Consider the following 18,500-nt stretch of genomic DNA (forward strand, 5'->3'; position numbering starts at 1 on the left):
CATTGTACATCACTCTGTGCGACATCGAATGGCTGAAAAATGAAGCTTGCATGACTCACAAAAAAGGAGTCTACAAAACAATGAGCGGGAGCAGAGTTTAATAACAAAAAAATGAAAAAAAAAAGATCCTGAAAGAGAGTGATAGTATTGATGAATGGAGGAACAGAATTATGAAATGCAGAAAAATTTGATAGACACTAGTCACTCTAAGAATTATGTCACCAGTTAATGAATGTAAGGAGTGACAACAGACGAAATATTCTTTGTCCATAAGGATACGAAGCGACGTTTATTAATCTGAAATGTTTTCTCTAATCAAAACTAATTCCAGAGGGCACAGTGAAGATTAGCCAGGCTCTCATTAGTTTCGTTCCTATTGTTGACACATAATCTTTGTTTAACTATCACTAGAACACTGACAGCCTGCGAATAAGGATGAAAACAACACGTTGAAACGTTTGAGGATACAGTTTGGGGGTAAAGGGTGTTATTTGTGGGTGTTTTGAAAGACGCTGGGAAGGAGGATCACAACAGATTAATCCAATTACGTTTGGCAATGCATACACAAGGAGAGCAGAGCGACCATCTGATTCATAGAGCAACACAATAGTGCTACTGCTTCATAATAAAAAGAAGCTTAAAAATAATCATAACTTGCTATCAGCATCCATTAAGCGGACAAAATCTTCAACATTGTTACTAACTCATCATCATTACTGGAGTTTAATCAACCAAGAGAGAGGATTTTCAAGGGGTAGTCAACTATGAATTATTTACATACTGAATATAGCACACACTTCAGCTTGGTCTGGCTTTCGTTAATCACATGCAAGCATTTCACCAGGCTGAAAATAATAGACATGAAATCAGTTAAGCCAGCTTAGGAACAAAGCTCGAGAGGCGAGACTGAGGTGACGTGGCCGGCCATGCGCAGAGGAGAAATGAAGAGATGGACCCATGAGGCAGGGGGCAGAGAGAAGACCAGAGAGAAAGTTCATGTCAAGTTTTATCGAGCTATCAGATGATGATTAGGAAAACTGAACCTACCATTGAGTTTCAAAGACATTGCTACATCTAGAGTATAAATTGGGTACAGGAGACTATGTAAGAAATAATAATAAGATACAATTTCCTAAAACTATCTCATATAGAAATCTTGTTTTATTTGGATAAAATCGGTGAGGTTGGCACTTTTTCAGTCTTTTCCGCAGATACTAATTACAACGTAGTAGTATGAGTAAGATCTGCAGATATAGTCACCAAAAATCAAGGAAACTGTGTGAGTTGCAGCAAATCATCACATTTCATTGGAAAATTCTGATTCTTTAATTTAGTCCTGTAATCGCTTGCACAGTTTTTTCATCATTTTTTTGTACCATCGTCTCTTAAATAGTTCCTTAACCTACAACAACCCAAATTAACCTCCTGCATTTTCCTTCTGTGTCTATGTAAACATTTCTTTTTCATTTGATAAGGAACATCAGTAGAGAACGAACATTGGTGATAAATTTCTTGAAAGTTGAAGCACAAAGCAATGCCGTCATATTTGAAAAAGCAATCCTTGTGGAAGCCGAATATAAAACTGAACTAAAAAAGAAGTGAAGATCGTGAAAACCAGCAGAGGCAGTGAAGCATCTGGCGGACAAAGCCTCACGGAGACATTCCCATCCAGCAATCTTGTAAGACAGGGTTTATGACCAGCACGTGCCTTCCGCCGTGACCTCTGGATTGGAAGCGTGACCCAGCAAGAGCAGCAGCGAGCAGTCTTGATAACTTATGAGATGGAAAGGAATCAATGAGAGTAAGTAAATAAGCCAAAGGAAAAGACTTCATAGAAATATAAAAACTGAAGTAAATCACAGATGAGTAGGACAAGAGGGCGGAAGAGTTTATAACAGATGGAACACAGGACTGGCGGCCTGAACACTGAGGGAGAGCGGGCAGAACAGTAGGCAGCCAGACAAGATGTGGAGCGATGGGACAGGAACTTTGAAGGCGGAGCTAGGCGAACACTGGAACAGTATTGTCTGTCATGAAAATAAAGGAAGTTGTGGAGAGCTTCTTGTTGAGCACCGGGCGCCTTACGTAATGTGTACATCTCTCTCTCTCTCTCTCTCTCTCTCTCTCTCTCTCTCTCTCTCTCTCTCTCTCTTATCTATATGTCATAACCTTATAATATAATATATATATATATATATATATATATATATATATATATATATATATATATATATATATATATATATATATATATATATATATATATATATATATATATATATATATATATATATATATATATATATATATATATATATATATATATATATATATATATATATATATATATATATATATATATATATATATATATATATATATATATATATATATATATATATATATATATATATATATATAATAATATGGTGTGTGTGTTTGAGGGAAGGGGTCTAACCTCTTAAAACTGTCATTACGAAGCTCAATATCGATATCCGGGACGAAGAAGAAATATACTCCGCGGGCCATTTGTGAGCCCGTTAAGCGCAAGTGGCCGGGGACAACAATAAATAACTGTCGAAGGGGAGAGCGCCAGGACGCCCTGGCCTCGCTCCACCACACGACAGATGACCGTCCAACCTGACCGTCAGCTCCTCCTTGGCCCAGGAAATATGGCGCCACCAGGTGACAAAATACCAAGCAACATATCATCACCTCCATCGATCACTGCTTCAGTATCTCCTCCCGCACACATCACGCATCCACATGAAGAGAACCAAAAAGATACGATAACCACGATAATCTTAAAAAAAAAATCACCTGCAGACCGACATAGACCAATAACGCAGCAAGTCTTTTCTATATTCTTCTGTTCCTTCATCCCTGGGCACACCCCGGGGTCTCTTCGGCGTGCACAACTCCAGCACGAGGCGGAGTGGCGAGGGCGGGATTGATGGCCCCAGTGCGAGGACGGTGACGGGCGGCGCGCGGCTCCTCGGAGCGTCACAGTGGCGGCGGTAACAAGTCGCTCGCTGCTCAGATTTGTCGGATGATAAAAGGAGAGCGTCGAGATGATGAAGGGGAGAGGAGGTGAGAGTGAGGGAGGGAGGGTGGAGGGAGGGCAGGAGGAAGCCGGTCAGAATGGAGATGAAGAGTGAAGGAGACGGGAGGGGAGAGGGTCAAGTGGAAAGGAGAGAGGATTAGAATAAAGAAGAAAACGACTAGAGACATGGAAACTCACATTTTCAGAGGAAAGATAACTGAAAGGAAAGGGAGGAGAGAGAGAGAGAGAGAGAGAGAGAGAGAGAGAGAGAGAGAGAGAGAGAGAGAGTGTGTCAAAACTGAATTGTGGGAGTGATAAGTCACAGAGAAATGTGGAAAATATGGGAGAAGTTTTGATACATAATAAACAAAAAATAAACAAAAGAGAATTGTACTTAGAGTCAAGAGAAATGTGTATATGAAGCAGATTTAATAACCCGAGCAGTGACTCCAAACTTGACAAGGACAAAAACATTGCTATACAAACACTGATCAGGAAAGACAACACAAACTTATATGATGCTGAACCACATTAGCAAACACTTCATTGCCTTATATTGACTTCTTTCAACAGGCACTAGTGGATGTAATTCGGATTTTCATGCTTAAAAATATATAAAAAAGTATAAATAAAACAATGAATGAACAAAGTGAGTAACACCCTAGAAAATATCCACTAATTGAATGTGGATTTTGAAAACATTCCATATGAGAATCAGAAATGTTATTAAAAAATTATCCATAACCTTACAACATAGCGACTGTGAGAGATTTATCTGAACAACTTCCCTTTTTTGTCCTCACACGTGGATCTCCAGTCATCACATTTTTTTTCCCTCGGTTGAAGGCAAGAAAAAAATAAAAGAGGTAAGGAAAGATAGATTCGTGCTTCCCTCCAGCCTGTTTTCACCTCGGAGGACAATCTGTCAGAGCGAGTGGCGTGTCTGTCTCCGCAAAACTACATGAGGTCCCCTGACAGTCATTTGTAATGGTCTATCTTGAAAACAAATTGCTTCGATAAAGTTTCCTCCAGGAGCAGATTTCGCGCAGTCCCCTGGGAGGAGACGCACATGGGCGAGATTGTCTGGGGTGGCGCTCCGGACGAAGAGAAGCGGCAGGAGGACGAGAAGTAGGAGAAGGAAAAGGGAGTGGGAGGAGGAGGAGGAGGAGGAGGAGGAGGAGGAGGAGGAGGAGGAGGAGGAGGAGGAGGAGGAGGAGGATGCTCTGAATGGAGAGAAGGATGTATATGTAGTAAATTTTCTTGGAGATGAAAATATGACTTAGTTGAGCAGCTTACACAGTTTCCTTCCGCTATCAAGATCACAACATGGAGAGAAGACAAGTACGTTTATGGCGTGTATTCTTAAACACTATTCTCTCTCCGGGATTTTTTCAAAGCTAACAATGATCCATAGACGTACTCTTACGTGTGTCTCTTCCCAATCCTTATCAAATTATCACTATATCTATGTGATCTTTCATAATACTTGTAAAAAAGGAGGGTTTCAGGATATATACCTTTAAAACCTCGGAAAAAATATATCTATGCCTCAGAGGTAAACTCTAAACAAGTAAGTATTATGAAAACACTCCTGAGAGCCTAATTAAATATTTATGTGTTCCTTCATAATACTTGTAAAAAGAGCGTTTCAGGATATATATACCTTTAAAACCTCGGGAAAAAACAGATATATTGATGCCTCAAAAGTAAACTAAAAACACATACGTATATTGGTAAAAGAAACACAGAGACGGCGCACAACCACCTGCACTCTCCCACACGCGCGGCCTGCCTCACCAACACAATCACGTAAGTCAGACCCAGACCGACTACAAAAATATTCCACCACTCAGCGGGAAATGTTTATGGCATATGTTACTCAGCAGCAACTCTCGACTGACCTCTTAAAATTGCGGAGGGTAAATGCAGCCCTGACTCCTGCCCTCAAAAATACGGTGCTTTTAAGGTTACATCTTGAAATACTGCAGTTTAACCTTCCGGTCGCCATTACAGAAGTCCAGAAGGAGTGCTACTAGAGAAAGAGGAGGAGGAGGAGGAGGCAGGAGGGAGATTGCAGTATATTGTCAAAACCGAGAATCTTCATCCATATATGTACAAGACACAAGTCACAAGTACACTATTACTGAAGTAGTGCTGATCTTACTAATCGTTTTCTCGTTTTCTATAAGTACTATTGGTGAATGAGAGAACGACGCCTATTACTTCCTTTGAACAAATTGGAGCTATCACAAAGGAAAAGTATCATTATAGACAGTAAAAGCTTTGAAGTTTTGAATCACACCTACCTTAATGTATGTCAAAATAGTACACTTATCTCAACTTTCAACTTTTTGACTGAGAATGATAGAATGACACTTGCTACTTCATTTGAGTAAAACAGGAGAATTTCACGTAGGAAACATAACATCGGAAGCACTAAAAGGTTTGAACTATTGCATTATTCCTTTTGCTGTCCCTTGATACTTTCAAACCCTACTCGTAACTCAAGCCTTATGACTGGAAATGATAAAATGACACTGGTTCCTTCATTTGAGCAAACTAAGACAACTTCCCTGAGAAAACAACACTGAAGGCACTATAACGTTTAAAGTGGCCCGTTTGCTGCCACTGATATCTTTTAATCCACAACTCATAACTTACACTAGAGCGCTTCATTAGAAAGGAGGAGTCATATAGCTGTCAGGAGAGTTAAACGTTGGGGCAGCGATAATAGCGTGTCTGAAGTGAGAAGTGCGGGGAAGGATATTAGGAAAAGTAATGTGTGAAAGTGAAATACCGCTGCCTGCTCCCGAAGATTTTTAGTTAACAGAGGAGGAGAGAAGAATAGAAAAAGTGGCGAGCAGGAATAAAGAATTGGGAGAGAGGTGCAAAAATAAGAGTGGAACGTGTAGAGTAGAAAATGAGAAGAGGTAGTAGGTATAAGGGATCAGAAGAACTATAGATGCAGGAAAACTTTAACACTAATAACAGAAAAGGAGAAAATGAGAGAAAAAAATGATAAAAATGGAGTGAATTTAAGTGTGAGAAAAGACGCTGAAATAAAAAAAACAGAGAAAAAATAATTAGAGAAAAAACAAAACACGAAGGCTTTAACACAAATAATAGAAAAAGAGAAAGAGAGAGAAACAAAATAAGATGAAAATGGATTGAAGTGTGAGAAAAGGCGCAAGAACAAAGAAAAAAAAGAAAAAAAAAAGAATCAAAAGAAAAAACAAAACAAGAATACTTTAACACAAATAAGAGAAAAGGAGGGAAAGAGAAAGAGAGACAGAGAAAAAAAGAAGCAAAAAATGGAATGAAGAATGAAGGAAAAAAAAAATACAAGTGTAGAAAAAAATACAGACAGGAGAAAACAAAAACTCAACACAACAACAAAAAAAAAAAAAAAAAAACGAGAAAATAAAGTATAGACGAGCATCAACGAGAAGCATGTGACGAACTAAACGGTGGACAGTCAGGTAAAGTTTGAAAGGTCGGCATAAAAGAGACATTAAAGGTCAAGGAAGACGCGGAGGAGGGACGGACGGAGAAGAATGCGAGTCGTGGAGGAATAGATGGAGGAGGAGGAGGAGGAGGAGGAGGAGGAGGAGGAGGAGGAGGAGGAAAGGAGGGGTCAGTATGGAGGAGTCTCTGGGGAGGGGTGAACACATGGCCACTATTGCCGTGAAAGAGGCTGTCAGAGGCAATTTGGAAGAGGCTCAATGGAGTTTCTATTTGATCAAGAACTGTGTGTCTTTCCTGGTGAGGCGAGGCCGAGAGAGAGAGAGAGAGAGAGAGAGAGAGAGAGAGAGAGAGAGAGAGAGAGAGAGAGAGAGAGAGAGAGAGAGAGAGAGAGAGAGAGAGAGAGAGAGAGAGAGAGAGAGAGAGAGAGAGAGAGAGAGAGAGAGAGAGAGAGAGAGAATATCATGTACTTACTAATGACATGATACTGACTCATAAAAGATAGACTTCTAAAACTGAATAGATAGATAAACAGATAAATAGCTAAATAAATACATCGAAGAAGAAAATGACTATACTGTCGATTTTTCAAGTGGAAATCAAACGTATTAGCAACAGACAGGGTATTCAATATAAAACCATACATTGCAAGAAAAAGTAAAGTATCAGAATAACCAACCCCCTTTCCATACCCGAGACACACACACACACACACACACACACACACACACACACACACACACACACACACAGATAAGAAAAAACAACAACTGATCTACTTGCGAAACTTTAAGAAAACTTGTCAAGAACTTTGGACTCAAGAACTTGACACTCGGTTTCAATTATTCTATTTATTAGCGGGTAACTTTCGTACCTTTTATATGAGGTGGAAGGATTTCACTTAACTTGAGCCAGACCACAGAGAATGAAAGGCAATTACAGCCAATGTGGTAACAAGTGTCCTGTCTCCCTTACTTGCAGCTAAGGTAACTTCCGGACGTCTCGAGAGGGCACGTGGGAGAAGACTGTATACTGATCACTCGTATTATCAAATGTCTTCCTCGATAAACTACACTAGTCTCTCTCTCTCTCTCTCTCTCTCTCTCTCTCTCTCTCTCTCTCTCTCTCTCTCTCTCTCTCTCTGTCACACACGCACACGAGATAAGACAAAGCCAATTTTTTCCATCGATTTTAGCTAAGTGGTATTTTATCTGCTGCGGATGACGTGGTGCCGTTCCGATAGATAGCAGGGCGCAGCCAGACAGCTGGATAAGCAGACGCGGGGGTGACGAGGCGGTGCGATTCCCAGGGAAGGCAGTGAGGCGAGCCAAGACCAAGATACAGCTAAATGGGATGAAGAAGAAGAATGGGAAAAGAAGAATGGAATAGATGTGTATATGCTGACACACACACACACACACACACGTTATGAGTGACTGAAAGAGAACCTGCTGTAATGCTGTGTGTGTGTGTGTGTGTGTGTGTGTGTGTGTGTGTGTGTGTGTGTGTGTGTGTGTGTGTGTGTAAGAGATAATAAATAGACCAATACACTGGAAAATGAAAAGAAAAGAAAAGTAAAAAGCAGAGCAGCGCGGTGCCGGCAAGGTTCCCGAATGGGTAGGTGGTGTTGGCCACAGACACTTGCTGCTGTTAGGAGCGGGAGGAGGTGGTGGCGGGAAGACATAATCTGCCCTTATCACTCGGTGCCTGACCAAAATGTAGCTAATTCTTTACCGATACCAGATTCTGCACCCGCTTGATAACGATTACAACGACCTCATTAACAGGAGTTTAATGTGGAAATGCCAAATGGAATCTGAATAGCTAAACGCCGTAAATAACGCAGATAAGGCAAGTGCCAGGCCGCCGAGCCGGAGACGCTAGCAGCCGACTTTCCAGAATTCTTCGTCGTTTTCCCTTCATTTGCATGGCGAGGCGCGGAAAGGTCCCCTCGTTGGGCCGGCTGGAGGGAGCCTGCGGGGCGAAGATTCACCCTCGATAACTATACCTTCATCGTCGCCCTCAAAAAGGATTCTCACTTTCTTTCGCGTGAGAGTAAAAGGAAAGTATCAGTTTTTCATCGACTGTGTGATCAGTGCCGCGCCGTGCCTCGCCACCCCGCCCGCCGCTCCCCGCCTCCTGTCCCCCTTAACACACGTAATGAACCAGTTAAAACTTGGCCACGTTTTATCTTCGTGCCCCAAGCTACTAATAAAGCTGGTCCGCGGATTTAGCACGCCATTAAATATGGAAATTATAACATGACGATGCGTCTGCCGTTTATCATCACCGTGACCTTTCTATTTACTTTTTTATTCTCTCTTGGCATCTGAGCAGTGAAGCTACAATAAACATGGAGAGGATTTTTGGCTTCAGATGTCATCCGCCAGTCCACGACAGTAATGACATGGACGAAAAATGTTGAGCGTCGCCAGAAGGCCCTGAACTCTTCCCCGTGTCCTTTGGAAGAAAGCCTGGCTACACACCCTGCCATTACACTCACTGAAAACATTCCCCTTGCCTTCACGTTGTGACAGCTCACACTGGCAGTCGCGTCTTCTTTCCTTCGCCCTCTCCCTATCACAGCAATTACTAACAAATCGAGCATGTCCGTGGAATATATTTGGCTTTTTACGATCACATTATCATAGGAGAAGCCTCGATCACTTAATATATCATCCGGCCTGCGCTAAACCTCCTTGGCTTACCCCAGACGTGGATGTATTTGCATAATTGGCCACAGAAACATCTTGGGGGAGGAGACGAGGCGGTGATTTAGAGAGCAGCAGTGCGCACTGTCGCCACATAATCCAACAGATATATCGGTCTTGTGTATTGTCCTGGGATACACTGGGGAAGGATTCGTTGTATTTACATAATGATAGCTAGATGGGGAGAAGAAGGAAGAGGAAGAGGAGAAAGAGGAGGAGGAGGAGGAGGAGGAGGAGGAGGAGGAGGAGGAGGAGGAGGTGGGAGAGGGGAGATGGGGTGCTGTGGGAGAGAAAGTGGCGAGGGGAGAAGAGTGGTGAGGCTGAGGAGAAGCACAGTGCATAGTGGAAGACTCGGACCGGATAAGGAGAGTTTGGTAAGCATATGTGGCCGTGTCTCCCTTACTATGTTGTTGCTCTCCATATTTACATAAGGAGAAGACGAGCGGCTCTTGTTTTGTTACATATTCTCGTGCCTGTTTTTCTTTTAATTCTCAAGAGACGAGTAGCATATTTTGTTATTTCTTCCTTGGTGTTTTTTGTGTTTTTTCCCCGAGGCGAGCAGCTCCAGGAGGCGTCAAGGGGCGTGATGGATGCGTGCGAGGCTTTGATGACTGGTGATGGATAGGGCGTGGCCAGGATTTTGATGCCGCCACTGCCTCCCTGATCGTCCCGCTCCTCTTTGCTCCTTGCTCCTTCTCGTCTTGCATTTCCTCTCCTCGCCTAGCCTCGCCTCTTCTCGCCTCGCCTCTCCTCGCCTTGCCTCGCTCCTGGTTCTTGTACTTCAGTTCCCTATTTCCATTTAGTGTATAATTCTAATCTAAGTATATGTTTCCAGGTGAAATTAAGTTTGTTATAATCATTTGTATTAATTATTCCTTCTTTCCTTCATTCACTCATCTTTTTTTTTTTTATCCCATTTCGTACACCTCTTTAGTTCACCCTATCCCATTTTGATACTTGCATTCCATTCCTTACGATTCTTTCACCGATTTATTTCCCCAATCCTCGAAATCATCTCTCCGTTTTTATCCTGATTTTCCTTCTGGTCACGATCTTTTATTTTACCACTTCCATTCTTTCTTCCTGTTCAACATCCCCATTTACCTCTCCGACCTTCCATTTCTATCCTCACATTTGTTCCCCTCTGGCAGTAAACATTTTCCCTTTTATTCCTTACTCCTATTCATTCCCCCCATCATCCATTTTTCCTCTCTATTCCCACACAAACACATACACACGTGCAGCTCCACCATATCAACTTCCTGCAGTAATAAGCTGTCAGTGTTTGCACAAAAATCCAGTAACATTTTATTACACACACACTGTACACAAAAATGTATGCATATGAGTGCATGAAATACTAATGAGACACAGCAACTACACACACACACACACACACACACACACACACACACACACACACACACACACACACACACACACACACACACACACACACACACACACACACACACACACACACACACACACACACACACACACACACACACACACACACACACACACACACACACACACACACACAGTCAGAAACACAAAGCACATACACAAACACGCACCCAACATTCGAAACTGCACTAAATAAACTGGCCATAACATTCCCCATACAGTGCCGTGCTTGTCCATCATTCGCGTGCTTACGTGTGCGTGTACATCGATATATTTACGGGGTGCCATCAGGCCTGCAGCGCTACTACTCCATCACCGGCCCACAGCACTGCTAGCCTCACTCCCATCACCGCCACTGTACATATGTATATACCTACACCACATCGCGCCACAGTTACTCTTTAGACCGCTTTGTGTTTTCGTAATGACTATTCTCAAAGGCCACAACAATGGTTAGTCGTGTTTTCATGGGTGTTCTTTCCTATGAATGATGCAGATTCTTTGTTAAGCGATTACTTGAATAATGAGAAGGCCATTATAAAACTCCAATGCATTCCACTGGAGCCAGATAAATGTAATAAGGCCAGACGATATTACGTTTAAAAATGCTGTCCTTGACTTTAACTCTCACTGCATTGCAATAACTGAGATGGCTTAGTCTAAGGAATTACGAAAGAGGTTTATGGATACAATGAGAGAAAATATGCAACAGATGGGTGTAACAGAAGAAGACGCAGAAGATCGAGTAGAGTGGAGATGTTGATGTGTTGTGGCAGCCCAAAGATGAACAGTACTCTGAAGAATTGCAGAGAACATGTAGGAAAAGAAAAAAAAAAGGAGGAATCATTGTGATGTAGACAAGATCTTTAGTACTTAGTCATCTGAAACTGACTACAAATAACACATTCAAGCTTGCTAATATCAAAATTTAAAAAGAGGTAAAGAGGTGTTGATTCTTTGACACGTTAGGAAATTCGTGGGATAAACTCAGTAAATTGGATTGTTAGCGCCAAGCAAAAAAAAAAAAAAAAAAGATCCACGACAAGATTAGGTAAAGTTACAGGATAGGAAGATGAGTGGATATAAAGTATCTCTTATACTCGTACACATATAGGCCTACTGACTTCTTCCAGCTTTCCTTACGTTTTTATTCTCACATGTTACGTAAGGTCTGTTTTTTGTGGGCATATGTTTTGTGCCTAACAGTAATGGTGCTTTGATAAAAAGTATCTTATTGTAGCAAAAGGCCTAACTTATAACACAGTACACCCAACGAGGAGGAGGAGGGTGTAGTTAAACTTGCTAAAGAGTGGACAGACGGAGAGGAGAGACGAAGAGAGACGAGGAGAGCCGAGGGAGGCGACAGAGGGCTTCATCCATCATCTTTCTTTCCTCGCCTCCATGACACCTGACAGCTCGCGCGCCTTCCACGGCCTGAGTGGACACTGGCTCTTTTTAGCTCATCTTCTAAGTGGATGGATCGCACGGAGGAGACGCGGACGGGAGGCGAGGGAGCACGATAGAAGCGGGGAGAGGAGTGTTCTATGGTGTTATGATTGTTTGTGTGTGTGTGTGTGTGTGTGTGTGTGTGTGTGTGTGTGTGTGTGTGTGTGTGTGTGTGTGTGTGTGTGTGTGTGTGTGTCTGATATTTGTGTGAGTTTTTTTGTGTGTGTTTGTGTTTGTGTTTTTTTTTTTATGTGTGTGTGCGTGCTTGTGTTTATGTTTTTGTGTGTATGTTTTTTTTTTTTTTTTTTGTGTGTGTGTGTGTGTGTGTGTGAAAGGACAGGAAAGAAAGGGCAAGTATTTGTGAAAGGGGATGAACTTAGTTAATAGAAGCTTATTGTGTTGGCGAGCAAAACATTATTAAAATACTGACTATATGAGAGGGATGAGTTTTCAATGATAGCGTGTCTGAAAACTTAATACTGTGCTAGTTAAAGGAAGGGAATTGGTGAGAAGAGAAAGCATGTTAGTCTGTGAGGGAGCAAAAGAGATGGGTAGACATTACTAGTGTGTGTTAAACGATTGGTGGAAGTTATCCCCTTCAGTACTGAGACGCATTTTTACCATGAATTTTGGCTACGATTAGACGATTTTATTTGCATTACGAAGGATTTATGGAAGTCAAAGGTTAAGGCTGCGCTAGTGTGTGGGAGAATGAAGTGATATTAGTGACGTGCTCATGTCTGTAGGAAAGTGGGAAGGAAGGGGCGTGGGATCTAGTTGTGGCGACGGGCAGTGGGCAGCGGCTGGGCGACGGGCGTATCGTGGACGTGTAGCGGCACACAAAGGGCGGCAGCAAGGAGCCTCGGAGCAGCTGCTGTGCCACCCTGATGGACGAGGCACCTCACGGCATGTCGCTGGCCTTCTTGTCTCTTCAGAGCTTTTCCTCCATGCGTCTCTCCCTATCCGCCCTTCCTTCCTCCAGTTCACTCTTCTTTCTCCCTTCGCTCCTTCCCTTTCCTCCCTTCCCTCCTTTCTCTTTCATTCCTCACCTTCCTCCCTTCTCTCCTTTCTTCTCTATAATTCTTCCTTATCATTCCTCCCCTTCTTTCCTTCTCTTCTTCCTTCACTATCATTCCTCCCCTTCCTACCATCTCTTCTTCCTTTCCTTTCCTCCCTTCTCTTCTCCCTATCTATCATTCCTCCCCTTGCTTCCTTCGCTACTTTCCTCGCTATCATTCCTCCTCTTCCTCTCTTCACTCCCTTCCTCCCTATCAGCCCCCTTCCATAATTCACTCCTTCTCTTCTTGCCATTATTCTATTTCTCATCCTTCCTTCCTCTCTTCCTTTCCTTCCTTCCCTCCTTCACTCCCTAACACTTCTCTCCTCCTACCGCAACTCCCTTCCTCCTTTTCATTCTCTCCTCCTCTCCATAACCTCTCTCCCTCCTCCCCTTCCATCCCTCCCTTCTTTCCTTCATCTTCTTTTACTTTTTTTTCATCGCTGCCACTGCATATTAGTGTCAACATGAAGCTTATATTCGTTACTTCTTCATAGTTTTCGTTTATATATCGTCAAATTTGCATTTCATAATACACACACAAATCCATGTTGCCTCTCACACATTATGCTTGATCTATTTATCCATTGACATTTTCTCCAAGTTTCTGAATACTAAAGTTCTTTACGTCGACACAGTTCCTGCTGGTTTTCATTAATGCTTTTTACGTAATCCTGTTGAGTAGTTTTATATCTAAATCCTCCTTTCGTTACTTTTTTTTCCTTCGGTGTTCTTTTCATCAACATCGTATCCCTCTCTACTCCTTTCTTTGGCTCATCAGGGCCTCTCATCTTCTCCTTTTCTCTCGTCCGCCTCTTGCAGACTTCCTCATTATCTTTCTTCAGCTTCCTTCAGTAAAAATAGTAAATTGTAACTATCTTGGCCAGTAGCTGATCTTGTTAACGTTTGCTGAAGTCTTATATTTTTCTACTGTACTACACTGTCGGAAAATAACCAAGGAAACATGTATTTATTCTCTGTACTACGATCAAATGTGCGCGGTACTATTTTCATTAGTTATGTTTTTTACGCGAGAAGTTACAGCTTCCAAAAGGGTAAAAAAGGAAAACATTTTAGTATCGGATTTCTTCTTATATTATCTTTCTATCTTTATTTTTGAACATGAGAAGAAAAGAATAAATAATTGTGTTGTGTAAATGAAATAGTCTTGTTCATAAACGTAGTAAACTTCCGCACTCTTTCCCTGTTTGCCTTCCTTCAATCTAAAGTCCTCTGATTTGCTAACAATCAATCATCAATAAACCTATCAGTAGATCAAATGGCTAAAGATCGAAAGAAAACAGGAGTGTGGTGTGTTACTTCACTTTATAAGTTTGATTGTACTTTTCCTCTTAGTTAAGGAAACGATCTGGAAACTTTCGGGAGAAGAACATGTGACTTTAAAATTGTTAAATCTCACTGCGTCCAAACAATAGACAGCATCTTTAGTCCTCAGCCTCCCTTGGCCGTCTTTTTTGTCACTTGAAACGACTCTTCTGGCTTATCCCCCTATTCTCTCTCTCTCTCTCTCTCTCTCTCTCTCTCTCTCTCTCTCTCTCTCTCTCTCACGCAAATTTTCCAGTCCCTTCTTCAGCTCCCGGCGCGGCTGTTGTCATGAGCGAGGCTGGAGGACAGACATAACCGCCTCTCTTCGCTGCCGACACCAGAGAGAGGCGGGTTGACACATTCTAATGAAATCTTACACGCCCACGAAAGATGCCTCGCCGGGAAGTTGCGACGGCCTGTCAGGAGTGTCGAGTCTGGAAGCAGCAGGTGAAGAGAAGTAGAGAGAGAGAGAGAGAGAGAAAGATGGGGGAGGAGGAAGGGAGGTGAGAGGAGGAAGACTGAGTGTGACGCGGTTGAATCCATGAATGAAACATAGCGGGTGAAAAGTAAAATACTCACGAACGAAGAGAGAAAAAGAAAGAAAGAGAGGAAGGTGAATTTAAAGATGCACGTCACGCCTCGCCTGGACAGCAGAGGACGAAATGTGCTGGTGTCCAAGAAAAGAAATTATAAAAATGACCAACTAAAAAATAAATAAAAACAACGAAAAGAACAAAATGCAAAATAAAAACAAGATAAAATAAGTGAGATAAGGAGAACGAAAACGAAGGAAAAAAAAAACGAGAAGGAGGTTAAGAATATGGAAAATTATGCAGCTAAGCAGATTAGGTAAAGGCAGGCAAGTGGAATACATAAATAACACACTTCTCTCTTCGCCTCTCCTCTCCTCTCCTTCTCCCTCTCCCTCTCCCTCTCCCTTCTCTCGCCCCCCTCTCTCTCTCTCTCACGCGAGGAGAATATATGATAATGAAATCTTGACGATGCAGCGTGTGGCGTCAAACGAACCGCCACGGACGATGATGAGCACCACGCAAAGAAGCATAAGCTCTTAATTGCTGGACGAAAAACACCAACAAAATAACAAAAATCGAGAGACTAGACAGTTAAAGTTACAGATACACGTGTGGCTTCAATCCTGCAGCAGTATCAAGAGGCACAATCGAGTCTCGGCCATCGATAGAGACTGCACACACACCGAGAGAAGTTCCCCTTGAGGCTGCAGGACGCTATTTCCGTCTCCTCGCAACGCATGGGCCGCTCCTCTGGGAACCTGTCCGTGGCCGCTAGCTAGCCCCGCGTCTGTCGCACGGGGTATCGGAGATTGTGTGAAGAGTTGCGACCAAGTGGTGACGACTGGGCTGAAGGAGCGGGACGGACAAGGAGGTGGACGAGGTGGAGGAGGTAGAGGATATGGAGATGAAACAGCAGAAGTAGGAAAAGAAGGAGAAGTAGGAGGTGGAGAAGGTGGAGGATATGGAGATGAAACAGCAGAAGTAGGAAAAAGGAGAAGTAGGAGGTGGAAGAGGGGAAGAAGGAGGAGTAAAGAAAGAAGAAGGTGGAAAAGGAAGAGCAGCAGGAAGACGAGAAGGATAGGGATGGAGGAGGTGGTGAGGAGATGCAAAAAAAGATGGAAAAGGAACAAAATGAAGAGAAGAGAGAGAGAGAGAGAGAGAGAGAGAGAGAGAGAGAGAGAGAGAGAGAGAGAGAGAGAGAGAGAGAGAGAGAGAGAGAGAGAGAGAGAGAGAGAGATCTTTAGGTCTTTATGAGGAGGAGGAGGAGGAGGAGGAGGAGGAGGAGGAGGAGGAGGAGGAGGAGGAGGAGGAGGAGGCGGAGGAGTAGAAGGAAGAGGAGGAGGAAGAAGAGAAGAGAAAAAAAAGAGACGAAACCGAAAGACAATAAAATAAAAGCAAAATACTAACGAAAAACAAAATGACTGCAAAACATCAAGAACACACGAACAGCCGAGAGGAGAGAAAAAAAATGTAGGCGCAGCAAAACGTCGGTAAAAGTCAAAAGATTAAAAAAATATCAGCCGAAACTGTAAAGAACTGAGCGCATAGTGAAGAAGGGATACACCGAAGAGGAGGAAGAAGAGGAAGAGAAAGTGGAGTAGTTGAGACAGTACGTAGTATGTACCAAGCTATGCACCTGTGACTCGCGCTACGTGCCTCGCCTAAATGTCGACATAGTGATTACTGCGGTTACTTGAATAGATAAGGAGAGAGGCAACCTTTAGAGTGGTGAATCATTACTGAGGGAGTGAGGAGAAGTCTGGTGAAATGTGAAATGTGGTGCTAAATTAAAGTTTTGGGAGTTTTTTTATTTTCTTTTTTTCACTGTTTTATTTATCAGTAATGTTGAAGTAGCGAGTTCAGGCCTTTTTCTATTCCCTTATCCTAATTCTACGTTATTTTTATTCCTCCTTAAGATTAAATGACGTGATAGTAACGTGATTAAACTTGTAAAAGAGTCGCCGCTTAAAAAGAGATTAGAGGAATGAACTAATTTCCTTACAGAGAGTGACAGATGACTTGACCAGACCAAGTAATTAGGGTTTTAGTTCTTATTCAATAGAATCTAAAAATATTAAACACTGGTATTGCAATTTCTATCAACTTCTTTTTTCTTGTTCTTTTTTCTTCTTACCATTATTGTCATATCTCTAAATTACTTTGCATTTTTGTATTTTTGAAGGATTTTGTTACGGAGTCTGGCCAATGGAATATCAGTTTTTCTATCAACTTCTTATTTTCTTGTTCTTTTTCTTTTTACCATTATTGTCGTACCTTTAAGTAATTCTTCATTGTTGTATCTTAAACTATTTTTTTTAAAGAATCTGGCCAAAGGAATAAAACTGAAAAAAAATAAATAAAAAGCTAACTTACTATTCCTCTTACGAAAAGCATGAGAAGAATTCAAGAGTTGGTCAGTTTAGTCCAACAGTTCTCTTGATAATCTTTTTTTTAAAACAACAAGACATTTCACGAATTCTTGCCCTTATATTCCTGAGGAGGCAAGAGCAAAACTGAAAATAAGGAGAGTGTATTGAAGTGAGATTGAAAAGTTGATGGTCGGCTGGGTGGAGGGCTGGAGGGAGTCAAGGTGAGGGCGTGGGGTCAGGAGGAGTGCAGACGGCAAGGGAAGGGAGATGGATTAGCCCATTACACGTTACCAGACGCCTGCCCCTCCCCCCATCCACCTCCTTCACACCCACATACCCCTCTCACCCTCCGCGCTTCTTTTGACCTGAAAATTTTGGTCCTCATCCATCTAATTCTCAATCTTGTTATTTTTCGTTTCCTTTTCCATCTACATGTTCTTTTTCGTTCATTTTCGTCTCCTCACAATCAGATTTTGTCAGTGCATTAGATAAATTTCCCTCAATATCAATATCCACTTCGTTTCAAAATATTGCAATGCGAAGAAGTTTGTTTGTTGTTCTATTCAATCAGTTCTATTCAATCTTTTAATTTTAGCAATAACTTTTTTTTTGTGCGAGTTTCATTAATTTACTTGATTATTGATATATTTATTATCAAGGTGATCAGGAAAATATTGGGATTTGTTTTCCGATTTTTTTGTTTTCCTAGCAGGATGAATTATTGGGAAAGTGTAGAATGCTCATCACTCAGCTAACTATCGCAGTTAAAGTTACACATTGAAAAAGAAGAGGGAAACACACACGTAACAAACAATTAAAACAAATGTGCGTTTAATTTTTCCAATATTCTTTTTTATTTCATTTTTTTTACCGCCTTCACAACTGATGATGATGGTGATAACAACAACAACAACAACAACAACAACAACAATAATAATAATAATAATAATAATAATAATAATAATAATAATAATAATAATAATAATAATAATAATAATAACAACAATGATAATAATAACAATAACTAATCAAAATCATAATAACAATAAGAGAGAGAGAGAGAGAGAGAGAGAGAGAGAGAGAGAGAGAGAGAGAGAGAGAGAGAGAGAGAGAGAGAGAGAGAGAGAGAGAGAGAGAGAGAGA

General features: G+C 41.7%; 1 protein-coding gene and 1 pseudogene across 1 annotated transcript in view; one reads left to right on the plus strand and one right to left on the minus strand.

Annotated features, from left to right (window-relative positions):
- LOC123498141 (coiled-coil domain-containing protein 170-like) overlaps window positions 1–18,500 on the minus strand; it is a 72,828-nt gene that overhangs the window by 30,416 nt on the left and 23,912 nt on the right. The window lies entirely within an intron of this gene.
- LOC123498142 overlaps window positions 1–18,500 on the plus strand; it is a 39,547-nt pseudogene that overhangs the window by 4,630 nt on the left and 16,417 nt on the right.

Source organism: Portunus trituberculatus, chromosome 47 (assembly GCF_017591435.1).
Source record: "Portunus trituberculatus isolate SZX2019 chromosome 47, ASM1759143v1, whole genome shotgun sequence".
Taxonomy (NCBI): Eukaryota; Metazoa; Arthropoda; class Malacostraca; order Decapoda; family Portunidae; genus Portunus; species Portunus trituberculatus.